At 39.7% G+C, this 27550-nt stretch overlaps 1 long non-coding RNA gene across 40 annotated transcripts in view; it reads left to right on the forward strand.

The window, feature by feature from the left end:
• Nucleotides 1-27550, forward strand: part of LOC110352930 (uncharacterized) — a 237964-nt gene that overhangs the window by 3086 nt on the left and 207328 nt on the right. For 36 of the 40 annotated variants that reach the window (XR_011809464.1, XR_011809463.1, XR_011809480.1 and 33 more), the window contains exons 2-3: nucleotides 863-962; nucleotides 26520-26640. The exons of 1 other annotated variant lie outside the window; for it this stretch is intronic. This is a non-coding gene — a long non-coding RNA (uncharacterized lncRNA). Of the gene's footprint in view, nucleotides 1-862; nucleotides 963-22142; nucleotides 22236-26519; nucleotides 26641-27550 lie in introns of those variants that run through there. 3 more of the 40 variants (XR_011809467.1, XR_011809491.1, XR_011809474.1) reach the window with 3 other exon arrangements.

The raw sequence follows: 27550 nt of genomic DNA on the forward strand, positions 1-27550 counted from the left end.
AGTGAGAAAGCAGATGTGATATAATGGTAGCTGTTTTGTTTTTATTGTGGAGGATAATACCAGCCTGTGATTACTGATTGGATGTGAAATAAAATTTTATGGTTGTATGAGTGGACATAGCATGTTAGAAATCAAACAGGGTGCTAGGGGAAGCACAGCATATTAGCTCTTTAAAAAGAATCAAAGTACAGTTAATCACTGTTTCTGAAAACACAAAAATAAGAGGGTACTGATTAAAATGCTCAAATTCAGAATTAAGTCTACAAGAATGAGTAAACTGCAGAGCTCCATTTCCATAGGATCAGAAAAAATCATTGAGGATATTCATATATGGTTATAGGGTATGGTAGTCTGGATACTGACTGCCATATATGAAGTTCCAAACCCTCTAATTGATGAAAATTATAAGATCATACAAGTTAGGGATTGCTCCAGACCATGTATTTTTACATTTTTTTTTTCCATAAGTATCAAGTTCTGGTCACCACAGAGAGATTACGTTGGCCCGTTATAGACATTTTGTCTTCCTTCATGCATTGGGTAGGGTGCGTTTATCCTGGACAAAACTAAGCTGGAGCTAGGACAAAGCTGGAAAGAAATCCCTGAAAGTTTAAAAACGGTAAAGAAAACAAAATAACTGACCCCCCAAAGAAGGTACTTATTATCTAGCAAAATCACCTACCCCCAAGCCTGACAAGAGCATGTATGCGTTTCTACTCTGGAAATCATGAAATCACAGTTCAGGGTGTATGTATGTAACCTGAACTTGTATGTTATCTTTCAGACAATATGTGGACCTAGAGCTTCTATACTGACATCTTTTTCTGCTTTCTTTTTCACTCATTTATTCTTTGCTTTTCAGACAGAAAATCCTTCCTGCAGCGTGGGCCAGGTTATACTGGATGCCTCATACAGGGCAGTATCTTATTCCATGCATGACTTACTCATGTTGCAAAAGCAGGGTGAGTAATGGGTGCTGGAATTTAGCTCAATGTTACATTTTGCATCTTGGGTTTCTGTAAAAGGTTCATGAAGCTCACAGACCACTGCTAGTATTTTTTCTATGCTTCTGCTCCTTTTTATTTATTTACTTGTTTGTTTGTTTGTTTATTTATTTATTTATTTATTTTCCAGAGACCTTCTCTGGTCCTGGAGAACTTTAAAACTTTGCAAAATGTTGCAGAATTATATCAAAATGCTCCATGCACTATACAAACACATAGGGTGTGTTTGTGATGCAAAGTGGGAAAGACCAGAGTTTGACTTGGCATGATCCCTTATGGTTCTAGGCCCGTGGGTTAGTAAAGGTTTGCAGCAGCTTCAGGTCTTAGGTGTGTATCAGGTTTGCAGAGGAGGAGCAGTGCTGGACTATTCACATTGCAAGTGGGACGTTTTATATGATGCCCTGCAGCATCAGACAAGGAGAACAATTGCTTCCATGTACCAGATGTTCTTGAGTCAAGTCCTGTGATGCTGCAGGACTACAAGTATAAGAGCAAACTTGCAGTAAAAAAGAAGGTCTCCAATGCACTAAGTTGCTGATGTAGCATGCACAATAAGAAATAGTCCCGGTCCAGATTTATCATTTGGGAGTACGAGCAAGTCAGATAAAAAGAGTATCAGAAAGAGGTTAAAAAAAAAAGCTTACAAAATCGCAAGCAACTTGTTATCTGATCTGGAAACAGAATGGAGGGGGTGTCTATAGCTGAATTTTAATTGTACTGTCACTTAATGTGAGTCCACACAATTCTTGTCAGACTTTGGGCTGTGGGTATCCTTACTGATAATTCTGCAGCCCTAGAGTGTTCCTGGGGCCTGAGGAGAGCTAGTGTACAAGGGTGTATTTGCCTAGGGATCTTTATTCGGGGCAAAGAAGTGATAACAGAAGTTGTTAATCGTTGCTTTACAGGTAAAGGTTAGGGCTTGCTGTGCAAGCAAGTCTCTTCTGCTCTGTTCCAGTTCAAAGTCAATCCATCTAGCTGAAACCAAGAAAAGATGTTAATATAGCTAGAGTTTGGTCTCAGAGGATGAGAAGGAGAAGAGGAGGAGGAAGGCAGGCATCTGGATAGGTACACAGGAACGGCAAGTCTGTTGGGTCAAGCCTCAGCTTCAGACCCAGAGGGCGCATGCAGTGCTGAGTACTAATCAGATCACAGTCAATTGTGATAAAGGGTCGGATGCTTTCCAGGATAAGTTGGACATTTAGTTTGTGTTTCTAACCAGTCAATAAAGCTCAAACAACGCTCTTCTAGAAATTTACTTTGTATTAAAATTGCCCGATTCTTATGTGTCTAAGTCTATATTTGGATGTGAGTTGTAGGACCTTGGGGATATATGTAGAGTTCAGTTAAATTTTGACACAGGAGCAACTGCATTTTTTTCCTTTTCATTTTCCTAATCTGTAAACAAGCTTTTGTGTAAGACTCCTGGCACTAAAAGTCTGTTTGAAATTGAGTTGTGGAAGTGCAAGAGTTCATAACCCTTCTTTTGCAGAAGCTCAGTCAATGCAGGCTGAGTACTAAGTGACTGACGTAAGGATAGGTGGCAAGGTCTTCCTTAGCTACTTGGGTAGAGTCTGAGGAGACAGAAGCATTGCTGCCAGCTACATGACAAAGGACATGGGTTTTGCAAACAACATGCTCCTTGTATCTCTGCCAGGAAGAATTGATGAGACACTTCCAATATAAAGAATCAAATAGAATTGAATCAAATAGAATAGAAGCAAGGTCAGGCAATGTAGGAGGACTACAGAGATGCTATACATTATTGTAGGGAAAAAAATCACACAGCCAAAGCTCAATTAAAGTTGCAGCTGACACCAAAAAGGGCTTTTTAAAGAATGTTAACAGCAAAAGGACCAGAAATAACATTACTGGTCCATTACTTGATTAAGATGGTCACCTCATAAATAGGGATGTAAATAAAGCAGAGATGTTTAATGCCTTCTTTGCTTCTTTCTTTAACACTGATGATAGGCCTTGGGACCCCTGGAGCCCTGAGTTGGAGAGCCATCACTAGGGGAATGATAAATTCCCATCTGACTCTGAACTTCTTTGGGATTTGCTGCTCTACCTAGATGCATATGAGTGTATAGGGCCTGGTGGTATTCATTCTGATGTTACTGCAAGACCTCTCTTAATTATTTTTCAATGGTATTGGGAATCTGGAGAGGTCTCAGTTGACTGAAAGCTTGCAAATGTTGTTCCAATTTTCAAGAGGGATAAGAAAGAAGATCCTGTCAATTATAGGCCAGTCAGACCCACGTCAGTGCCTGGTAAAAGATGCAGAAGGTTATCCTGGGAGTTACTGAAAAACACTTGAAAGACAATGCAGTCATTGGTCACAGACAACATGGGTTCACATGGGGAAAGACTTAATTAACTTAATTTCATTTTATGACAAGGTTACCAAGGCTTTATGACTAGCTGGCCCAGGGAATCCAGTAGGTGTGCATCTATTTATTTATTTATTATTTTTATTTTTTATTTATTTTAGCAAATTTTTTGATACCATCTCTCACAGTATTCTTCTGGACAAGATGTTCAGCGTACGTCCAGACAAAAACATAATGTGATGGGTGAACAATTGGCTGAATGGTTGCGCTCAAAAGGTTATAGTAAATGGGGTTACATCAGGCTGGTGGCCAGTTATTAGTGGGGTTCTGCAGAGCTCCATTTTAGGGCCTGTTCTCTTCAATGTTTTTATAAATTACTTGAACACGGGATTCAAATGCAGACAAAGTAAGACTGCAGATGACACTAAATTAGGAGGGACTATTGGCTTCCTCGAGGTAGAGAGGCATTGCAGAGAGATCTTGACAAATTAGAGGGCTGGGCAATTACCAAGAATATTAATTTTAACAAGAGCTAGTGCTGGATTCTGAACCAGGGACGGGACAACCCTGGTTGTAGGTATAGACTGGGGGCTGAGAGGCTGGAGAGCAGCCCCATGAAAAGAGGTCTGGGGGTTCTAGTTGACAGCAAGTTGAACATGAGCCAGCAGCGTGCCCTGGCAGCCAGAATGGCCAACTGTACCCTGGGGTGCATCACGCATGGTGCTGCTGGCCGGGTGAGGGGAGGGACTGGCTTGCTCTGAGCTGGTGCGACCTCACCTCTAGCACTGGGGTAATCTAGGGCACCACAATATGAGAAGGACATAAAACTATTAGCAAGTGCCTAAAGAAGGGCTACAGAGATAGTGAATGGGAGGATGTACGAGGAGTAGTTGAGGTCCCTTGGTTTGTTCAGCCCCGAGCAGAGCAGGCTGAGGGGAGGCCTCATGGCGGCCTGCAGCTCCCTCACGAGGGGAGTGGAGGGGCAGGCGCTGAGCTCTGCTCCCTGGGGACAGCGACAAGACCCGAGGGGACGGCATGGAGCTGGGACAGGGGAGGGTCAGTCTGGTTGTTGGGAAAACGTTCTGCACCCAGAGGGTGGTCAGGCACTGGGACAGGTTCCCCAGGGAGGTGGTCACAGCACTGAGCCTGCTGAAGTTCAAGAAGCATTTGGATACCACTCTCAGGCATGAGGTCTGATTTTTGGGTGGTCCTGTGCAGAGCCAGGAGTTGGACTTGATAATCCTTGTGGGTCCCTTCCAACTCAGGATATACTATATTGTAATGAATAGAATAGAACAGAGTAGAGTAGAGTAGAGTAGAGTAGAGTAGAATAGGATAGGATAGGATAGGATAGGATAGGATAGGATAGGATAGGATAGGATAGGATAGGATAGGATAGGATAGGATAGGGTAGGATAGAATAGTTCAATTGGAAGGGACCTGCAAAGATCATCAAGTACAACTGCAATATGCTTTGTTATCCAAACACTTTCTCAGGCTTAGCTTCAAACTCTTCAGCCTGAGAATGGATTCAGCAGCAGGTATTAGTGCTTAGCGGTTCACTAGGTTCAACTTTTGAGACTAATGGAAGAGCTTTCTATTGCAAGCCTTTACTTTTTTGTTTATTTAGTATGCATGGATGGCTGCCACTGGCTTAATATGTTAACAGTTATTTAGAGAATGGTCTGGTAAAAACTTTAGTTCATGTATGGATTATGAAATGCATCACTCACTTTATGTTAAGATTTCATTTATGTGGTTTTCCTAAGTAACAAATGGCTCTTGCAGAGTTTGTTACACATGTGAGGAGCATGTGGTATAAGTGGTTATAAATACACCAGTAAAAAACATTCCAGAGAATTATAAATCACTGTAATATGCAACTCCAGTGGTTTGATGAATAATATCTTTATTAACATATTAACCACTTATCAGAATGATTTGTGTAGTACTTAGACTTAATTTTATGTTCAGTGTATATTTTCTATAAAGCCTGAGTTTGTTTTCTTTTGCCAGAAGTATTTATTTCTGAGTCAAAACTCAGCCTCTTTTGCAAAAAGGAGGAAAATCAAAGAGGCATGATAATCAGCCTAAACCCATCTAAAGTGCTTTAAAAATAGCCAGCCCACCTACTGCATCGGGAGATTATACAGTGCAGCATACAGAAGCACAGTGCAGAGTAGCTAAGGAACTGCGCAGTATGCAAGCTTTCAAAACATACCTGAGGCAGAAGCTCTCTAACCGGTAACAGATTTGCTCCTGCCAGGCCTTTTGCCTCTCACATCCCCAGTCCCTTACTGCTTGGTGCCCAGAATATTTAGTTCTGCTGTCCATGAGAAATGGTGTTACCCAGATTTTTGTTTCCTAATCGATGGCTTATAGTGGAGAGAGCTGTAGCAGGAGGAGGTTGAGAAGAGAGAGACGGCATTGCTGTTAAGTCACTGGTGTGGTGGGCGGTGGTGCACCAGAGTTGTCGCTTGGGCTGTTACACAGATGGCCTGTGTAAACTTGAGTAAAATTCTAGCAGCTAGGTCTGCAAAGGGATATAGGCATGCCACTGCCCTGTGTGGGCCTTGCTAGGCTCCACAAAGCCATGCCTAGCTGTCATATAATTTTGTAAGTGTCTAGCCTCTGTCAGGAAGCATGTTTCAATCTACGTGGTGGCTCTGGAAGGGGTCTCAGGTAAAACTTTTCCTTGCCAGTCTTCTCAGCAGAGTCCTGTACAAAATGTTTGTAATGTTTGGGCCTCTACTCATATGTGGATACCATTTCTTGATGGATACTGTGATTTTCATGGTGACACATAAATACATGATCTATATATACACTATATCAAATCGATCTACTTTACAGGAAGCACTTTTTCCCTGTTCTTCCCTCCATCAAGCTTGCTCTCTGTTTTTTAAAACCCCAGCTTGTCTGTTTTAGTCAGCTTTTATCAGTGTTTTACCATCAATTGACATGCATGGCTGGCCAGTTTACCTAATTTCTCAATAAACATTCTGCTTGCTGGTGAAAGAGCTTTTGGCATGCGAATAGCATATATTGCAAAAGACACTCTAGGAGGAAGAGTGGTATGTATGTGCATTACCACATTGCAGCTTAGTTTATGTGGTCACATAGCTGTATCTGAGGGAAATTCTGCACCAAAATAAGCTTTGAAGTTGCGTAAAGCAAAGGGGATTTTCCCATGATAGACCAAACATAATGTACTGTGCAGCAAGACAAGGAAATCCAGTGTCATGGTTTTCACCATCACTGCTTTTGAAGGGGTTAACTACCTGAGAGTAACTGCATGTTATTAATCAAATGCTTGTTGGCATTTCCTTTGCATACTCTTATTACAGAATTTGATGAAGCAGCTTTTGTTTGTTCACACTTGTCTCTTTTAAAATTTGTATATCATCAGTAAATGTTATTTTTTCTGCAACATCTCGCACTTTCTTCTCCATGCAGACAGAAGTCAAGTCATCCTGTTGCTATAGATTATCATTTTAAGCTTGATTAAAAAAGTGAATGTGTAGACTTTTCATGCTCCTGACAACTAAGATTGTACCAGTTTACATGCTGAGATCTGTTAATTTATCTGTCTGTAGAAGTTTGTCACAACAGGAATAGAGGGGGATGCTTGGACCTACAACATGATATTAGGCTCTTAATACCATTTTGAATGCATTTTGTGGAGGTAGGAAAAATGAATCGATATTGTGAGTCCAAGTTAACATGTGGAATGACCTTCATTATATCCATAAGGAAGGAAATGCTCTATATTTTACAATGTTAGGATGGGGGGGGGTTTAGGCTGCACACTTCAGATTAAGTATTTTATTTAGGTGAGAGCTGAAGTTACCTAGATGTTTGATGAGATTTGAAAAGACTCTCTCTTTCTTTCCTCCTCCTTCCTTCCTTCCTTCCTTCCTTCCTCCCTCCCTCCCTCCCTCCCTCCCTCCCTCCCTTCCTTCCTTCCTTCCTTCCTTCCTTCCTTCCTTCCTTCCTTCCTTCCTTCCTTCCTTCCAAATTGGGATTTTAAGCCCTTTCTATGTTAGGCTACAGTGTAGAAAGGAATGTGTGCTCATATTGTGACATTCCTCAAGTGAATGCATTGAGCCAGATATATTTGGTTAATATTATACTTGAAGTATACGTAAGATTTTTGTAGTAATAGAATACAAGAAAAGTTCTAAAAGTTCTACATTTAGAGACAAGGCAGTAAATAAAACTGTGGTGGTACAGGGAAATAGCCACTTTTTAATTTTTTTATTTTATTTTATTTTATTTTATTTTATTTTATTTTATTTTATTTTATTTTATTTTATTTTTATTTTTCCTATTAGCATTTGTTTCCAGTTACCCAAAACATATTTAGGAGTGACTTGTTAGATGATGATGATGATTATTATTATTGTTATTATTATTGTCGTTGTTGTTGTTTTTAAGTTATGTTTTAAAGGTGGCAGAGAGAAATCCTTGCAGGGAGGTTGTTAGATAATTATTGCTGTATATCTTGCCTGTAAGGTATCTTTAATTCCTGCTTTTTTTTTTTTTTTTTCTCTGTTTAAATCCTTTAAAAGATATCATTCTCTCTCTGAATGTATTTTTTCCTCCTAAACACAAGCTGTAAACACATACATAGATAATGTTGATGAGTCAGCTGCTTCCACTTCTCATGTGTTCTATCTTAGGTAACTTTAGAAAATTAAGCCTTATAAGCTCAGACATAAAATCTCCTTGACTAGTCTTTTGCCATGGAAATTGCAAGTTTTAACATGTATGTTAAGTATTTGTGTAAAAAAAAAGTCCCAGAGGTAACAGACAAGTAGAATTTTTCAAGGTTGTTATAGACACAGTGACATCTGTTTTTTATTGCAGTTAATGATTCCTAATATTATGTGCCATTTTGTGTTATGTAACCATTTATTATTAATCTGCATCTCCTATTACAAGTTAGTTCTTAGTGTTTTTTTTTTTTTCTTTCTCCCTCATCATATCTTGAGATACTATGTAGCTATATATTTATGCCTGTCACAATCAAAGTAAAGGTATACTGCTGTTTTAAGAATTTTTGAAGTACTTGGAGATGGATTCTGTGTTCTTCATGAAGTAATGGTTGTCCTAATCATTACCAGGAATTGAACCTGGAACTACCAGAGGAGGAGGATTGCTTGACAATTTGAGCTCAAAAAGGCTAAATCTTCTGGCTAGCAGTTGCAGGAGAGTCATGCCTTTTGTGGCTCTGGCAGAAGTTGCTAGTTGGAGAGGGAATTATACTTGTGCAACTCCAAACTACCAGTGAAATCCAAGGGAATTTGGGGGTTTGTGGGGAATGCAAAATCGGGCTCTTCCAGGAGCTTCCCAGTAAGCATGAAAGGGCTTTGTGTGTGTGTGTGCATGTGTGTGATGGATAGTGAGAAATCCTAATGTCTGACATCGCTAAGTGCATTCTTCAGTTTTCAATTAGTGGTGGTGGAGTACATCAGTGAATCCCTTCAGGAGTAACCAGCTGGCATTTCCTAAACCCTTGTCTGTGTATCATGTAAAGCTCAGTGTTACCACTCTAAAGAAAGACCTTGAAAAGTTAAATGCCATTGGAATTTAGTAATGTAGGCCACAGTGTAAACTGTGGTTAAGTTGAGCTGAGGCCTGCTTCAGAGAAGGAACCTGTAATTGATTAAACCCTGCCTCTAGCTAGATAAAAATGAGTTTGAAGTAGATTAATATAAAAACAGTTAAAAGCTTCCTCGTTGTTGTCAGTTTTCAAAATGAGACTTGTCAAGAGTTTGGCAGAAAGAGTTCAAAGGCAGATCTGATTCTAAGCTGAGACAAACAAACCCAGAGGAGCAAACAGCAGTATGGACCTTCTCATGTTTGGTTGACTTAAATGACTTTTCTCAGTGAAGGCTGTGGCTTTATGGCCTTCATTTCTACTTTCCAAGCCATTTTTTCTCCAGACTACAGCCCTTCATGAGTTGTGTCTCGTAGCTTTGTCTAGCACAGAAATTTCTTCTGTACTCCTTGGCCTATCTTCTCATGGCCTTCATGAATCTTCTTTGACATTTACTGTGTGTAATTATTATGAGAATATAAACCAAGGGCAAAACTCAAAAGATAGTCTTGGATTCAGTAAGAAACTGTCTGAGAGAGAATTGAAATGGAGACAGCACAGCCTAACAGCAGGAGTGATGTCAGACTTTTTGCTGGAATCTGCTTCCATCTGTAACTTTGGATGGCACGTGGCTGCTCTGTGCCACTCAAACACTTGGGCCTGCTGTAAGCAAAAGCACAGTTTGGTGACAAGATGGTGCAACTTTCTGTTATTGACTTGGATATAAATTCTGTCGTCCCAATGATGAGTGAAAAATGGGACTCATAGACCAACAACTCTACTAAGTGTTTATCAAAAACCAAATGTTGATTTTACTTAGTGTCACACTGGAAAGTCATTTTAGAACATGTTTGGGCTTTAACACCCTTTCTTAAAACCTTTTTCCCATATCCTTCTGTATATACAACTAGGTCACGTTAGTGACCACAGGCATGAGTCTCCATTCCATTACATTGGTTTTATGCCAGAGTAACCCCACTGGTTTTCACAGTTTAAAAAGACTGATGAAATGTGGTGAGAAATTGATCCCATACATATTCCAATCTCTGAGTGACATAGCATTTGGTGTTAAACATTTTAAACCTTTAAAAACAACAATTCTAGCAGTCACGTTATGGAATTAGAGTTTGCTGTCTCATGAGTTGCCAGAGCTAGCAGCAAATGCTGGGAAAAGAGCATGTCCTTAATCATGGCAAATCATGGGATATTCGATCCTTAAATTTGAGTCATGTAGGAGGGACAACTAGCACTCTTATACATTGACCTCAGTGTTGAAACATGTACCTTTCCCCCCCAGTCCCTGTTTTAGGGTAAAAGAATTGTTTCTGTAGATGTAGGATGTTTATTCCTTTTAAATGGCAGCAGCTTGAAATCTGTGACAGACTTGAAATGTTACAGATGGAGAGATGAATTAATGGAGAGTTTAAGAAAAGAAACGAGAAGCAGAAGTTAGATGTAGATGTTTCATAGGTCTGTAGGTTGTTGCATGGCTACAGAAATAAGATGTCTGTTGTTGTTTTGACAATTTTTGTAGTGTAAATATCTATGTTTTTACAAGTACATACATAGTTCCTCTCATTTGCTACTAACTAACTTACTGCTGTATTTGCAATATAAGAGAAGAATTGTGGTTTCTTCAAATTTATAAGGATAACAGCTCAGTTCCTGCTTTTGTTAAAATTAGTTGCAAAGCTCCATTTGTTAGCAATAGGAGCAGTCTTGTTGTTCTTGACCATCGTAAGCTAATACTCCTAACAGCTGAGACAGACAGTAGTCCCAAAGGACAGCTTGTTGAGTAGGCAGGTGTATGCAAAAAAGAATGTAGGGTCTGCTGTAGACAAGACCTTGTTGTACCACAGATTTGCTATGTAACTGAAGACTAGTTGACATGATTCACTTTTGTATCAATAAACTGAGCACAACTGCACGTCCTTACATTATAAAGAGGTGATACCCTCAGATAAAGTGATCTGTAGCACGTTTGATGGCTGGGAGAGATTTCTCATATGACTCAGGCCTAAGCTCAGTATGCAACACTCGGGTAAATAGTACTAGTGGTTAATTAATTATTAGTTCATTACTTCAGTTAATTAGTAACTAGTAGAGTAACAGCTGTTGCTCCTGCTTGTTGTGTAAGAGAATTGTGACCCTTGGTCTCATGTGGTGCTCCTAACAGCACAGCAGTAGGGGAGCAAACTAATGGTGCTGGAAATCAGTTATTGCCTGCTTTTTTTTTTTTTTTTTTTTATATATGTATTCAAATTGCTGCAGATGAATGAGGTGTCTATGTGTCAGCTGAAATGTGGTAACTATATACTCTCAGGCTGTGACATATGAAAAGCAAAGAACCTTAATTTAGTCAGTAACAAAAATGATTATGTTAAGCTTCATTTTCTTGAGCTAGTTAAGGACTGAGGGTGTATGAAGACCACTTGGTCCAGCTGAATTGTGGTAACTTGTTAAGACTTGGTAATTTGATATGAACTCACAGAAAGGTTTAGTTAAAAAAATTGTTGCTATTCCTTCTGGTATTAACATCCTTGATTACATGAAAGCAAGTCTGGCAATATAAAGGTCACAAGATTTATGTTGGTTAACAATGTTCTTCTCTCCTTTTCTCCCTTCCACTTTTTACCAGTTTAACCCGGCTGAAGAACAGAATTTTTGGTTCACGGGAAATCTTGTTTTCTTTAATTTATTTTTTTGGGCTTTTGGTCCTAACTAATCTGGGAAAAAAATAAAAAATCCTGCCAACCAGAAATTTTGAGATAATTTCATTCTGGAAACAATGAACTTTGTATTCTGAAATAAAATGTGTTCCCTGGTTCCTGCAGCTTCTCAGTAAAAATGGCATTTGATAGGTAACTGACTATTTCTTAGCACAGTTGTGGGGATATATGGGATTTTTTATTATTATTATTATTATTATTTTTTCCTGTAGCCCTGCTCAATGGACTGCCTGGAAGTCCATCACAGAGCTTTCAAGCTCTTGGTCAGCTGGTAGGTGATCGGAAGGTCTGGAACTGATGGAAATTACTGGGATTTCCATGTTTTCTGTACCCTTGGGAAATTCTACTGGGATTTCCTTGTTTTCTGTACTCCCTAGTGGGGAGTCATTCCTTTTAAGGCCAGAGTTTCCAGAATTTGCAGTTAACGGCTCAAAACCTGGAAGCTTGGTGTTTTCCCACTTTGGGACACTCAGCTGGGCAGATCTGCCTCCCCATTCCATCCTAAGCTTACTTTTATTTCACAGGAGCCATTTCCCACCTCCTCCAGCATCAGATGTACCTTGCTTTCAGCTAGCTAGCTTGGGTATGGGTAGCAATCCAGCTGCGAAAGCGAGGAATTTAGTGTGGGCTAATTCCTGTATGCAGTTTACCCAGCTTCTTTGGGTGCGTCCTGCATGGCTGCTAGACCACAATGGAAACTACCCACACAGCTTCAAACAGCTAATGAAGCAGCCTCGCACCCACCACACCCAGTGTCTGGAAGATTCTGGCCCATCTCGCCGAGTAACACTATGCAGAGTTACAGCATCTGGCTTTGGCAAGTCTGCAGGCACAGACAGTCTTTGAAACAAAAACAAAACCATGCATCCTCACCACTGTTTCTTTCCTTATTTACATGACTAAATGCTGCAATGTACACATGTGGGTAAGAGCAGGAAGAATGCACCCCGCCAGTGATTGCAGAGGAACTGTAGTGGCTCAGCACCCTGCAGGATCTGCTGCTTGAGCTGATCCACAGCTTTTCCTAGCCACACCAAGGGTTTCACACATATTAAGCAGAGCTGCTGCTTGCAGTGTGAAAGCTACCTAAGAGGTGTCAGATTTGGCCTTCAAAATTGAGAGAGTTTTATCAGACATTTGCACAGGCAGTTTGCAAGTACACCTATCCTTAAAGCTTGCATATGCATACATATCACAAGGGAAGCGACTTCTTTCCTTGTTGCCTTCATCCATTGGTGACACATATCTCCTGTGTTTGCCATGCAGGCACAGAAAAAATTGATTTCTTGCAATCTTGCTGCATTGCTTCAAGTATACTTCACATGCTGAGGAACTGAACACCTTTGATTCCTTTTTGCTGCCCCAATGATTTGCACTTCATCGATCTTGGTCTATGGATGCCTAGAGGTGGCAGAGATAGCCAATGCTTTAGAAGAAAGATGACAGAAGAAAGCAAGAACTGTTTTTGTTCTTTGGCACATGAGATCATTCCTCTGTTGCAAACACTTCTGCATAAAGGCTTGCTCTGTGAGCGTTGACAATGAGCGCATCTGATCTTCCACGGTTTAAGTGATTTCTGCTTGAATGCATTGTACTCATCTTGTTCAAATACCTGTGCCTGTGAACAGATTTGAGCCCATAAACACTGTTGTGGCTGTTTAATTTGTCTTTGAAGATGACTGCCAACCTTAGACTTCCCCAGCAGGACTCTTGTTGCGTAAGACCACATGTGCAAGAAAATCATCCCTGTAACATTTAAAATCCATTGTTCCATCAGTTAAGAGGAAATATAGTTAGACTAGTTGCTTACCGAAAGTGTTTTTTATGGCCTTCTCACAGCTTTGATGATCTTGTAGGAGCATGTAATCATAAATTATTAAAAGGAAATCCAAGCTACTAGAAGCTAGGTGCATCTGTTATCTTGTTAAGGGGAAAATATATGTGAGTGGATCAGTAGGATTAAATCATTGCAAGAGGCATAACCTTCTCCTGTGATTGCATATAGGAAACCTGATAATCTTAGCTGTCTCTGTCATAAGAAAGATGTTTTTATGCACACATTTTATTACAAAATGAAACATGGTGCTCTAGATGCAAAGTATAGCAAGAGAGTATATGTAAACACCGACATATACGTTCATGTATACACATACATTCTTTTGGTACATGCACATTTATTTCCAGATGCAGTTGGAGTCCTGGCTGCTGTGAGGGTTTGGCTGCTTTCTTGTGCAGTGTGGGTGTTTATCATTCTGCTGTGATTGTTCATGTTGTGATGAGTTTCCTCTTGGGTACAATTTTCAGGCACATGTTCCTGTCAACCAAGGTCAATGCTGAGCCAGAGCAGTGCACAGGTGGTATGTCAGAGTCAGCCTCTTTCTTTTGGCTGCAGACAGTGGCACTTTTTCATTTAATTTATGATTAAACCATTGCCCAGATACAATACCAAAAATATTAGAGTCTTTCTGCCTGGATTTCAGAGAAATGGTTCTTTAAATAAACAAGGGAAAAAATGAGTGAATGCACAAAAATAGGCTCTCAGGACCTGACCAAATGCCTGTTGAAGTCGGTGGAAAGACTCTTTGGATTTCATCAGGCTCTGCTTCAAGTCCTTAATGCATGCTCTGTTGTATCTAATCCCAGGTGGGAGTATCACTTCGTTAGGCAGGATGTGGCTTCTTACTTGACTCTCACAAGGTGTAGCGCTGGTGGCAGTGTAGAAAGGTCAGGGCAATGGGAGAGTTCGTGGCAAAGAATGTTTTTTTTTTGTTTTTTTTTTTTTTTTTTCTGCTTGGGTGGCAACTGGTTTCTAAACAAAAAAGCCCTAAGGGGAGAAATGCATCAGGGTCATTACAACTGTCATTTGGCAGTTACTGACATGTATTCTTGAAAGAAACTGTTAACACAATTTTGCTGCTTCTTGCCAAACAACAGGGCAAGCTGGCTGTCTTTTGGAGCCAGAATTGGACTGCAAGCTTTAGTAATCCTCTCTAGGATCAGCTGATCAAAAAATACTGGAAACTTAGTGTTTTTAGATTAACCCTCTTACCTGCAGAAATCCATTCTTGTATACCAATTTACATACAGATACTGTGTTTTTGTCATTTTTCAGCAGAGATTATTGAAAGTTACACCAGAGTTTTACCTGTCTTTGAATGATATATATAATAACCTATGATGAGATAATACTGTAAGATCAAGGGTATTGATGTTATTGACTTGGCTGAGATTTATTGAGCTGCTTAGACTGCATAATGGTTTTGATTTTCACTAGGAGTGGATACAAGCCAGATTTCAGCCTTGTTGATCAGATTTTTCCTATTAGAACAGCACCTCCTCTCCAGATTTAAGGAGAGAAGTATATTCCTCTCAAGACCTTGATGTTTCTCTTATTTTGTGCTGTTAGCCTGGAACAAACTAGCCTGAACTTGCCTCTTGCTGCATCTAATTTGCCAACACCCATGACCTTCGGAAATTCAGGGCCTGAGAAGGAACACTGGTGCCACGGTATATCATAACTTGGGATTCACTGTGACTCCATTTAGCAGTACCGCCACTGTGCTATGACTGCATCAGCCCTTTTAGAAGGGATATAGTCCAGCATCTGACAAAAGTGAGAGGGCTGCCTCATGGTGGATGCAGGAAAAGAAATAACAATTGTTTCCTGGGCAGTGCAGACCTCGTGTTTCTCTCTGTCATGTACAATTTCTGCCTAGGGCCTGGATGCAGCAGAGTGGCCATGGTAGAGCAAGAGACCAATTGTTAAAACAGTAACTAGACTATTTTGCTCTATGTGATTGGCACTGGTAGTAGTGGTAGCCTGGAGTTCAAAACTGACAATAAAACCTTAACAGGGGACAAACTGAGTATGTAGTGGCAAGAGTAGTTATAATGTTCCATTGAAGCTAGACAGAGGATGTATGAAAGGTGGGCTGGAATCTTAACTCACTGTTTCCCCTTCACTACATTACTTCACTTGGGCACTTTCACTGATTCTGAATCACTTGGTTATGTCATTTAAATATCATTTAGATGCCTGACTTCAGCAAGTTCAGTACAAGCCAGTCCAGCAAATGTAGTAAATGACCTCCCTGGAAGCATATAGAACAGATTTGCTCTGAGACACTTGTTTTGTTGAGACTAAGATGGTACTTTTTATTGTGCTATTGAATTTGTTTGAAGTATATGACTGTGCCAAGCCTTGCAAAACTGGAGGAAATAAAATTCAGTAACTCTACAGTATAGAATTTCTTGTATGTGCTGTGAATGCTGGCATGGATAGAAACTGGATTAGGTGAACTGTACTGATCTCTCAGAGTATTTTATGTGTTTCTTTCTTGCACACATAAAGAAAAATATCCTGAACTCATTTACTTGATGTCAGCCTGGAATAAATCCACTTTATTCAATGACATTAAACTAGTAAGTCATGCTATTGATACAGTTGCATTTTATTACCTGCTTTATACAAACCATGAGTAATACAGAGAGCACTAGGTACGTGATTTTAGTTTCGGATGTACAAATGTGTGATGCAATCCACTACAGGGTTTATGCACATATGCACTGAGCATATTTTTGAGCTACTGTACTTTGAAATCTGTGCCAGACATCTATGCAGCCAGACAGTAAACAAAGAAAACGATACCTTAGGCCAGGAACCTTCAACAGCACAGAGGGCTTACCTCAGAGACTGCAAGCGGGAAGTGCAGCATGTGTTAAGTCACAAAGGTTAGTAGGCCAACCAAGAGCAGTGCTGTGCCTGTGAGTTACACATATGGGATCTGAAGTCACTGGGAATTTTGCCACTGATTTCCAAAGGAGTATGACTTTAACAACTGTATCTGTATCTACAGTGGTTTAATTCAATTAGCATCAGTGGAATTGCTTCAGATTTGGTCAAGAGTTGATGCAAAAGGTGAATATGATCTGCTGTTGAAGGGGATTGTGAAATTTTACATTTATTGCTTCATTGAAAAAACATTTTCCTCTGACTGTCAAATACTTTATGAACATTTTGCCTTAATTTATGTAAGAGAGCTCTTAAACTAAACCCACATTCTGATGCCATTGAACACAGACTCCGCTGCATGAGAAAGTATTATAAATGCAATGAATATTAACTGCAGCGTCTTCCAGATCCCAAAATGGGACATTAAATTGCAAAGTTTTGATATGTGGCTTACATGTTCCTGGAAATTCTGTGAAATTCATCACAAGATTGAAGAAAACTTTTATTTTTTTCAAAGCCAAATGTAAAATTAGGAGCTAAGCTTGAGACAATCTGGTCTGGCTGCACAATTTGTTATAGACTTCAAGGAGGCTTGAAGAACTATTTCACATTCCTCAGTTTAAAATAAATATGTAGTTGTATTGAAGAAAAAAGTTCAAAAATAATTCTTCTGGAAATGAGAAATCAAGCATAAAATGTATTTATAGAAAAAAGGCTGCTGAAGTGCAATAATGCTTCTGATTTTTTTCTTCCCTCCCTCCTTTTTTTTTTTTTTTTTTTTTTTTTTAGTGGAGACTTTACATTTAGTTATTTTTCAGATGATTGAATTATTTTTGATTCACTTATAATAATGGTTATTATGACATGAGTCACAGTAATGTAGTGGATAGCTAATGGTACTGTCTTCAGAACCATCAAAATCAAGTTGTTGTGCCTGATGGGAAATGTAGTTTCAGATCTTTTTTTCTCATGATAATGAAAAACAGTCATAATGTCAAAAATTGTTTTCCTTATGTGCCAAACAGTACAATGGAGAAATTTGGAGAGTGTTTTTAGTTCTTGGCTCTTTTCTTTGGAATATCTGTACACTGGCTCTACTGAGGCAGGAAAACTAATGTTCTTAAGGAGGTAGAGGAGAGAATGAGTAGCAGAATATGCTGAATTACAGAGCGGTCAGATAGGAAGAAAACTACAAAATGGGATTTCTCCCAGTGGATGATGTCCATAGTCTAGAGAGTTCAGTCTTTGAACTTTATCCGATATCCAAAGAGGCTGACAGGAAGACTGATGGAAGGTTTATGCCAGTGATATGCTTTCTGGGAAAATGAAAAGTATTATCAAGAATTGGTCCTTGGATTTCAACAGCAGTTCTTTAGTAAGAAAATTCAGACATGTAACTGACTCATTTAAATACATTAGTCATGCTAATATTGTCCTGTCTTGTTTTCTGTTGTTCTCTGTATAATATCAACTCATGAAAAATACAGAAAGTAATAATTGTGGTTCTATCTGCCAGCTTAACTGAATATGAGTGTGCAGTAGCCTAAAGACTGGTGCAGTACCCTGCCCATAAAAAACAACTCTACAATCTAATCTTTGACAGCCAGCTCAAATATAAAAGAGAAAGGATAGAAAAGCCTTTTATCATTTGCTTTGCAGTTGTCCCCCCCGTATGAAGAGAATTTTCCAAACAGAGTTTTGTGTTTGAGATTTTGCATTTCTTCAGCCCCTGGCCTTTGCCTTTGTGATCTCTTTTCCTTCCATCTGGAGCTTCCTTTCCTACGTTTCTCTTGAGCAGATTCCTTCCATCCGCCACAAGAATGGGTACGCAAATCAATTGTTGATTGAAATCCTGGCTCCCTGGGTGTTTCCCTCCACTGCCTTTAGTAGTGTCAAAATTCAAGATACATTTGTTTTTCTTTCATGCCATTACACAAATACTGCTCCCCAGTAGGACTTTGAAGTTCGTATTGTATTCATTAATAAGATTTTAAATCTTTTCAAGACAGTCCCTCCTAGCCCTTCTCCACCAGCAGGATGTGTAGCCCATTGCATATGAATTGGTTCCGGGAGTGGGGCCAGGGAGCTTGGGAGTGGGGCTGGGCCAGGAAGCTGGAATAGCTGCTTCCCTAAGCATAGGAGAAGGGACTTCTGGGCCCTGGCTTGTGAAGGTTGAGGGAAGAAGTGTGGCCATCTGCACTGAGCATGGGCAGATCAGCTCCTCAAAGTGCTGCCAGTAGTAATGGGGAGTGGGGTCTGCTAGGACCCTAGGAGGTTCACATTTTGTGAATCATCTGCGATCTCAGAAGTTAGTTAGACCGAACCGGGAAGAACTGTCTCCAGCACAATTTTGGCTACCCACAACCTCTGTTGGCTCAGTCCCCTACTTCTAATGCCAATGCATTGCCTAATGATGTCAGCGGGTGTTTTGGGTTTGCAAGGAATGCAGGAACAGGATCTCTGAAAAACAGAATGTGTATGCAGAAATGCCGTAAAAGAGAAAGACTCTTTACAGAAAGTTTCTTTAAACATTTTAACAAGAAACCTGAGCTTCTTCCAATCCCTTGGCTATTGTTTTTAAGAATTTTCCTTGCAGGTAGCTTATATTCTTTTGTATTCTGTTGTCACATATTTTTGTGAAATGCTTCTGAGGAGAAAAAGCTTAGGAGAATCTTTCTGACCAGTACGGCATTCACCAGTTGCTTGGATATCATTGAAGTCTGTGAGACTTCAGAAGCTTAAGTGTTTTTCTGAATTATGCGTTGTCAGATCAGCATAGCTATTCTGGTGAATCTTTTGTGGAGACAGTAGTTTCTCTTGATTTTTAAAAAAATTCAGCTTTACTTGATTTTTCTCCTAGCATTTAACAGTATGCTATTGTGTCTGCTCAGGCCTTTGCTAGGCTTGGTGCTTTCATCAGTTTCCTCTCAGCTGAGTGGAGTCACTGCACTACTTCAAAGGGAATTTCTTGCCAGTAGTACTGCTGTCTTTAGTATATCTTCTAATTCTCACTAAGTTTCAAGTGGTCTTCCTTTCAAGTAGTCTTCCTTTCAAGTAGTCTTCCTTTTCAAGTAGTCTTTCTTTCTTTTTTCTTGTTTTTGCTCAATGGCATGTAAGGTTTGAGGCAGGAGTTGGGTCATTTGTAGTGGATATGTCATATGAAGCAATTCCTTTGTCTGAAGGGCTGTAATGGGCTCCTTGGTGGGGCTCACAGCCAGTGAATGCTTTTTATGCCCTTGTGCAACAGCCTGACTATAGTTTGATCCAGACAATAAGTATTCACTTTTCTGGAGTGATGCTGTGAGTATTCAGGGATTCCTTGCTCATCAAGTGTTGGATGTACTCATCAGATGTGTGTATGCCACCAGATGTGTGTGTGTGTGACTTTATGGTCACCGGGTTCATTAGTTACAAGTATCCCCTAGTAGCTTCAAGCTGAAAGATAAATTTTCTGAAACGTGTCAGCTTGTAAGTGTATATATTCAAGATGGATGCTGGAGAGTACCTGCTGTAACAGTGTGTTGAATCAATTTCCATGTAGCCTTCAGCTACTGTTGTGCACTGGCTTTAGACTGTGACAACCCCATATGTGTAGGGGTTTCCTTATCTTCTGACAGAGAAATGTCATCGGTCTTTTCTGACCTTATCCTGTGGTCACACATGAGATTTTGAAAGGTCTTTTGAAAAGACTTGGCTTCTCCCTTCTTACCATAATATTGTAGAGTGCTACTTCCTCGATTTTCATGCTAGAACATAACAGTTTTTACAGTAGTAAAGTTTTAAATAGAGTTTGAAATGTTTGGCATCAGGATAGAGATTATTGTATGCAATATATTAGTCAGTGTGACTTTTTAAGCCCCTAAAAAGAGAGGCTTGTGCAAGAAGCTGCATATTTGCTAGTAAATCAAAGTGTAGGCATGGGAGGGAGCTCAGGCGACCAGTCCATCTCTCTGTTCTGTGGCAGAGCCAAGAACTATTTTTGACAGCAATTTGCCTAACCTTTCCATAACGGACTCCAGTGGCAAGGATTCCAAGGCCAGCCTCGGTGAGCTGTTCCAGTGGATGGCTGTTTTTGTTAGTTATTTTGTTCTAATAGCTAACAAATCTTCTTTTGCCACATGGTAGGCAATTCTTCGAACCTTGCTGGACCTGAAGAACAGTTGATCACTGTCATATTTATAAAAGCATCTTGCATATTTGAAGACTTATGTCTTCCTTCAGTCTCTTTTCTAGACTAAACAAACCCAAATCTTAAGGCTTTTGTTCCTAGATCATGTATTTCAACCTGTTTTTTTTTTTTTTTTTTTTTTTTTTTTAATTATTGTTTCTCTTCTTTGGGCTCTTCAGATTGTCTGCATAAACCTTGAAGCATATTGTTCAAAATTGGACTGTATTTTTGATTTGAGGCATCAGTAGTGCCAAGAAGCATGGAATAATTACTTCTCATGAAATGCTATCTACCTTTCTATTTGCAAGATAATCATACTCAGAGGTTGGACTCGATGATCTTGAGGTCTCTTCCAACCTAGAAATTCTGTGATTCTGTGATACTACTAAGTCAGTTTGTGCATAGTTATGTCCAAGATCCTTTTGCAGTTCTGTAGTTAAATTGCTTTTCCCTGCTTTCTAATTGTGCATTTGATTTTTCTGCCCAGGTGCAGAACTTGTCCTTCTATTTCATATTACTGATTTCAGAGCCATTGGCAACTCTTTGAATCCTATTCTGTGAAGGTTTTTCCACTCTTCACAGCTGGATGCCCTGCAAATTTGAGTCTACCTTAATATTCTATCATTTTACTTATAAATGAAGGCCTGGAATAGAACTGGGCTTTAGGTAGACTTTTGCAAAACCAAGCTTCATATACATTTTCCACTGAGTTAGTAATAACAGTACAGTTTTCAGACAGTCATCATATAGTAATATCTTCTGTGGAACCTACTTCTACAGGCTTTGTGATGAAAAGTGTTGGGGAATGGGGTTGTGCAATGCTGTGTCACAGTCTTTCTAAAGTCAAGATCCTATGTGCTGGTTCTCCTTTCATTGGTGGGCCATGAACATGGAACTAAAGAGAATGGCCTGACTGGTCTGTTGTAATTTATTTTTCACCTCCATTCGTGAGGCTGGCCAGAAATTGACTTGTGTCCTAGGTTCACTTAGCCCTTCCCTAGAGCCAGTAGTCACTTCTGGTCGGTTTGGTCTGAATCACACCTGGCTGTTTTATTAGTGCTCATGAACAACATTGGGCAATGGCTGGATTGCTAGCTGAAGCTTGGCAGTATGTCTGTTATCTCATGGATTTGTGCTCCTGGCTGGCAGGCAGCTAACACCCTAGGAAGCTGGGTTGACAATGGATGTCTCTGTTCATCTCAGAAAGAATTTTAACAGAAAAAAAAATAATCTTGCCTTGGTAGTCATCAACCAAGCAGACAAACAAAACAAAACAAATAAAGAAAAAAAAAATAAAAGAAAAAGAAAAAGAAAGGAACACAGCAATTTACCTACAGTCTGATCTATTCAGTAGCAGGTTTCCCAATACTGAAATATTCCCTCTTTGCTTCCCAAATTATTTAATGGCAATAAACATACTCATCAGCTGATTTGTCCTCCAAACACTATGAGAAAGTTTTTAAAAGACTGCTTTATTTTCCCCCCTTCATTCCTGGCAAATGCACAAATATCTAACTGAAGTCACATTACTTAAATAGAAACTAATAGAAGAGCTGGTTGTACAAATAGTTCAGGATCTGGTCACAAACATACACTGAGCTGCTGGTCCTCCTGGGGTGAAATTCAGCTTGAACAGAGACAAGAATTTCACCTTTTTAGCTCAAAAGAAGGTAACTATCCTCCTTGTATTTTAGTCAATCTAGCTATAGAGTGAAATGGGAAAACACAAGAGGGATTTTGAGAGTGCTGGCCTGCTAGTTCTGTGCCTATTTATAGCAAAAGAGAATCATCATAAAATAATGTGAAAATATTTCATTTTTATAGCCCCATATAAGATTAAGTTATCCTAAAGTGAATCATAGACTCTGAACCGATAAATAATGGAAAACAGTGTTTTTTTTTTTTAAAAAAAAAGAAAACATGATTTTATTTGTCTCTTCTGGAAGTTTGCTGTGCCAGTTGCAGTAGTAAACATACCTTCTGTGAATCACTGGAGATGAAAAACAGCCATATACTTGGGCTTAAGTGGTTTATATGGGTTTATAACTGTTTTGTATCTTTGAGCATTCAGGAAAATCCGGCCCACAGATTTTTAAACTATGATTCTGGCTACAGAGGCACAACACATTCTTTTCTGTTTTTAATAAGTCTCTCTCTTTGTGCTACAAATCCTTCTAAAAAATTGTACCAGCAGTGCTAACCAATGGGTAGCAGCTAGAGGCCGGGGGGAGAGGAATTGCTTTGGCTGGACAGAGACTAAGGGATTTGTACACCCAAATTTCTATTGTTTTTAATAGGAATTTGGCTTCAGAAATCATATCCCTCATTTGTATTCAGTCTCTAACAACTGGAGGTCTCTAACCATGCATTCCTATCTTCCTGGATCAAATCCTCCACTGGCTGGTGCACCAGTCAGGGGAAAACAGATATGCCATTGCGCACATCCTCTCCTAAGATTCCTCCTTTGTCAGGTGCACTTTGCTGCTTTTCTAACCAAGAGCACCTACCATCTGCTGGCTAGAGCTTACACCTGAAGGAAGTAGGAGCCATATTCCACCAGAAGCACAGAGGTTACTTAATAAACTTAAGAAGGTTTACTACGTTATAGTGTAGATTAGTTTTTCTCATTCTTTCAGTGCCTTTTCAGAAGATCTTGTGAGACTTTGTAAAAATACAGGGCACTTATGAATGCTATGATTATTCCATACCCTCTGGCATACTGTCATTTTGATTATCCCATACAAATAACTGAAGGAAACTGAAAAATAAATTAAAAAAATATTCTTGAATAACACCAGAAATCAATTACTTTAGTTCAGTTCATATGGGAAAAATGAGTGAAAACCCAGAAGCTTAAGTATAAAACAAGGGGATGCTAATTTAATTTCTGAAGACCTTTATGGTTGTTGAGAACTTTAGGATTATTAAAAAGAGGCTACATATTCCTTTTACTTTATTGCATTCCATTCATCAGTGAATTGCATGTAATTGATGTAATTTGGTAAGATGGTATCAGATGATGGTAAAGGGGTTGCAAGCAAAAGGGGAATTTTTGCAATAATGTTTGCATTTTCACTACTCTTTCAGAGAACTTCAACTTATACAGAAGACCACTAGCTACACAAGGATGGCATTTGCTTATGAAAAAATTGCAAATGAGTAGATACCTGAGATGCAGCTCGATTAACATATGTTCAGTGCAAGTTTGTAAATATGGAAGATATCAGAGAAACGAAAAACTCAGAAACCTTGATCAAGGCATCAAGACAACGGGACACATCATTTTGACACAGGAATTTTTATAGATCGCATGGGACTGGCAGTACTCCAGAATTAGTTCCAGGCTGAAATGTAATTCCATTCTATATCTTCCTTCGTGTTAGAAACCTGAGTACCGAGTGGTTATTGCACTGAACTATATTACGTGCACTATTTAAGCACACTGAGTACAGTACATGATTATAGCTCTATTTTTAAGTACACTCCTCTTTAATGTGTTTTTACTTAGAATGAATCTGTAGGTTAACATTGGACTCAACCAGTATACACAGTGCACACGGTTCTAGAGGGAAGTTACATTACCTGCCAGTGCTGAGCATAATGAAGAGGGGAAGTGCTCTACAACTGTATGAAAAGAATGTATGATCAGTCATGATACTTTTGCTTCTTTGCCCATTGCAGCTGCTGCAATTATTCCAAGAAACTAAGCACTCAGTGCAGAAAAGGTGGTGGCTGAAGTTCTCCACCTGTTTCTATAGATACACAGCTTTCTGGCAGCTTAGCAAAATTCTCCATACAAGCAATTGAACTACCAGAGCTAGTGTGCTAGATGGATAGGAGAAGTTATGTTTAAATGCCTCTTTAGTGCTTAAGGATGTCTCTAGGTGTCACTGGTATTCCTTCCACCTACCTTCTCTCCCCCTGTGCTAATTCCCTCCAGGTCAGTTTCTGCTAGTGAAATTCCTATGGGACCCATTGGTCTGTTTTTTGAGTTTGTGTCACCTGCCTGAGTCCTGACCGCGATAAGCCCTGGATCTGTAGCCCACCGCTTAAAACTGATAGAAAGGTGTTCTCACCCCCCTTCTTTCCTGTCACACTTATGGTTATTGCAAAAAGTGTGTGCAGAAAATATCTCATGTTATGCAAAATTTTATGAGAAAAAAGACCCGTTTTCTGATATTGAATGAACCATTCATTAAGGTTCTTACCTTTCTGACAGGAGATTTGGGTTCAGAACTTTTGCCTGTTTTGGTGGATTAAAAAATCTTTTATGCAGGAGGATGCTGAAACACTAGCCGGGGTTGGGGATTTTGTGTTTGGCACCCTTCTATGATTGCTCCTGTTTTATTTTCCTTATCAGTATTCAGAAGGCAAGAAGAAGAATGATCTATAGAAAATGTGTTTTGGGCAAGAAGAAGAATGATCTATAGAAAATGTGTTTTAGAACATTTACCACAGAGTAAGGAGAGCTAGGTCTCTCTCAGTTTCTCAGTTGAGACAAATAGGCATCTTGAATTTGGAATACTGGAATAGTTTGTTTGTTTGTTTGTTTAAGGAAAAAAGATGTATTTGTATGGGAGGTTGGCAGACCAGTGGAAACCCCTTATGGTAGTGTGGGGGCCTGACTTGCTGCTAGACTAAAATCTCTTGGTGGAGGAAGGGCATGGAACCAAAGCTGAGACAGTTAAGTGTCTTTGTATGTGTGATCTTATATTGCACTTGTCTCTGTGTTTCCCACTGACTAGCTTAAACAGCCTTCTGCTTAGTCTGCTGCTGTCTGCGCATCCCATTTCAGTGTGCCTGAGGCCTCTGATTGATTTATGTGTTGCTGCCAGCTTGAGACAGCTAATGTGGTTATCACCTCTAGCTGTTTACCCCACCCGTGAAGTGCTAAATAACTCCAGTGGTTCAGCAGCTGGTTTACAAACAGCTCAAATATCAGTGCAGGGAGGGTGAGGGGGGCACTCAGGCACAGTAACCTCATCAGCTGTCTGAAGCTGATCCACCTCTTGTCCACCAGAAATGTTCTCTCTTTGCATTGCACAGGCCCCTAGCTCCAGGCCAGGTAAAAGGCAGAGCTGCCAATTGGCCATGTGCCTTTTCAAATCTAGCTTAGATGCAAAATAATTATATTTTATGGTGCTGAATGTAGCCCTTCTAGCACAGCCTTCACTTCTGAATTAAATGCTTAGGCTCTGTGCTTAATGAGGAACCTCATCTGGAAGCACTGTTAAGAGTGAGGAAGCTAGTTCTGAGTATACCTGGTAGTGGGCACTCAGTGGGATCTGTCCTGGCTGTTTGCATCTGCTGAACCTCAGCCACCTCCCTTTGGTTGAACCCATACAATGAGGCACTGGGACCTGGTCAGTGAACACGGGTGACCAGCTCCATCTCCTCCTTTCTCCTCCACATTTTAAGAGCCACAAAATGCAAAGTGCACTTTGGTTTCCTAATTGGACATCCTAATGTGCCCCTTCCTGCACCATCTTTACAGCTGCTTCCAGCTTCTATAGAAAAGAAGACAATTCCTCCTAGGCACTCAAGTAAATGTTAGATAAAAGTTAGATTTCTCTAAGTGCTCACTTTCTTCCCAGATTTCGTGTGTGTGTGTGGCGGTGGACCATGGTGTTGGGATGGGAGGGTGTCCAGAGTCACTTGGCTTAGGGTTCTCCACTCAGCATTATGATTTAGAGTGAGAAGAGAAACTTCTGGGTAGAGATGTCAACAATATCAATTGCTCTAAGTTTCTGGGAAATGTCGAGCTGATATAAACTGTGAAAAAAATATCTGCTGTGAAAAGCTATTTTAAATTAGGGTTTATATAACTGAGGGGAAAGTCAGGTTTCCTTTTTCTGTCCAGGTTAGAAGTACATAGGTAGAAGTATATAAATATTTTTTTCCTTTAAATTTACACTTAGTTATTTTCCATTTCCTTTTCTCTTTCTTGTTCACAGCCCTTGTGATTATATAACAGCTCTCAAGAGGAAGCTGCTAACAAGACCATCTGACATTTTTTTGCCAGCTGTTTTAGTGGAGGCGTGTTGGATTAGACTGAGCTCCACCTTCTTTGACGAGGTATATTTTATGAGTAACACCATAAAATATGGTTCAAACAGAATGATAGCCTACTTAACCTCTTGGTACTCTTTTCATAAATTTCTTCTTGGATCAATTATTATGTTTTGCCTGTCACAGAACTGAGCTGAAAACTCCTCTGGGCATGGAATGTGTCATTCATTTAAACAACATCAAGGCACACTGTTCATGTTTAATTATTACTTTAATGCAAGTGCTAAACTGTTTTCAGTCACATCTAACAAACATGTTTTCTGGGAATGGTTACTGCCTGACCTCAAGTGAGGGCAAGTTAGGCTAAGCCTTGAAATGCTGCATCAAGCTGTCATTCCAAATAGAAGTGAGCTCAGTCATCCTCACGTGAACTATTATATGGATGGTCTGGTGGAAGCAGGATATATTAACTACCCATCAGAAAGGACATTGCAGTATGCTGATTTATGATGAGTAAATTCTAGAGTAATCCTATTGATGATGCCTAAAAACATCTGCTGACAATGCTGCAGTAGCTAAGCTAGCAATATTGTGTAGTAGATGAAAGCCACCTGTTGGTGAAATCTTTTTAAAATGCATATAAATATTTCTGTTGGTGCTGTTGCATCAGTTCTTTTTCGGCATTCATTTGGAAATAGTCGGAATATTTATAGGCCCAGCTCCAGCAGAATGTAAGCACGTGATCAATGCTGTTGCTTTCAGTTGCACAAAAAGCCATTTTGATGTAACATTTAGAAATTAATGCTAAGGTCACCTTAATGACCTTTAAAATCTAAGTAGATATGTTTTTCCATGACTGGGTGCATGCAGAAAGCAAAGTCTAAACTGTGTGTATTCAAGGGATCAGTCTGAAAGATTAAGGACAGAAAGCACCATGATATTTAATACCTTCATAGGGGTAGGATTTGCTGGTTTT

The sequence above is a fragment of the Anas platyrhynchos genome, chromosome 5 (assembly GCF_047663525.1).
Source record: "Anas platyrhynchos isolate ZD024472 breed Pekin duck chromosome 5, IASCAAS_PekinDuck_T2T, whole genome shotgun sequence".
Taxonomy (NCBI): Eukaryota; Metazoa; Chordata; class Aves; order Anseriformes; family Anatidae; genus Anas; species Anas platyrhynchos.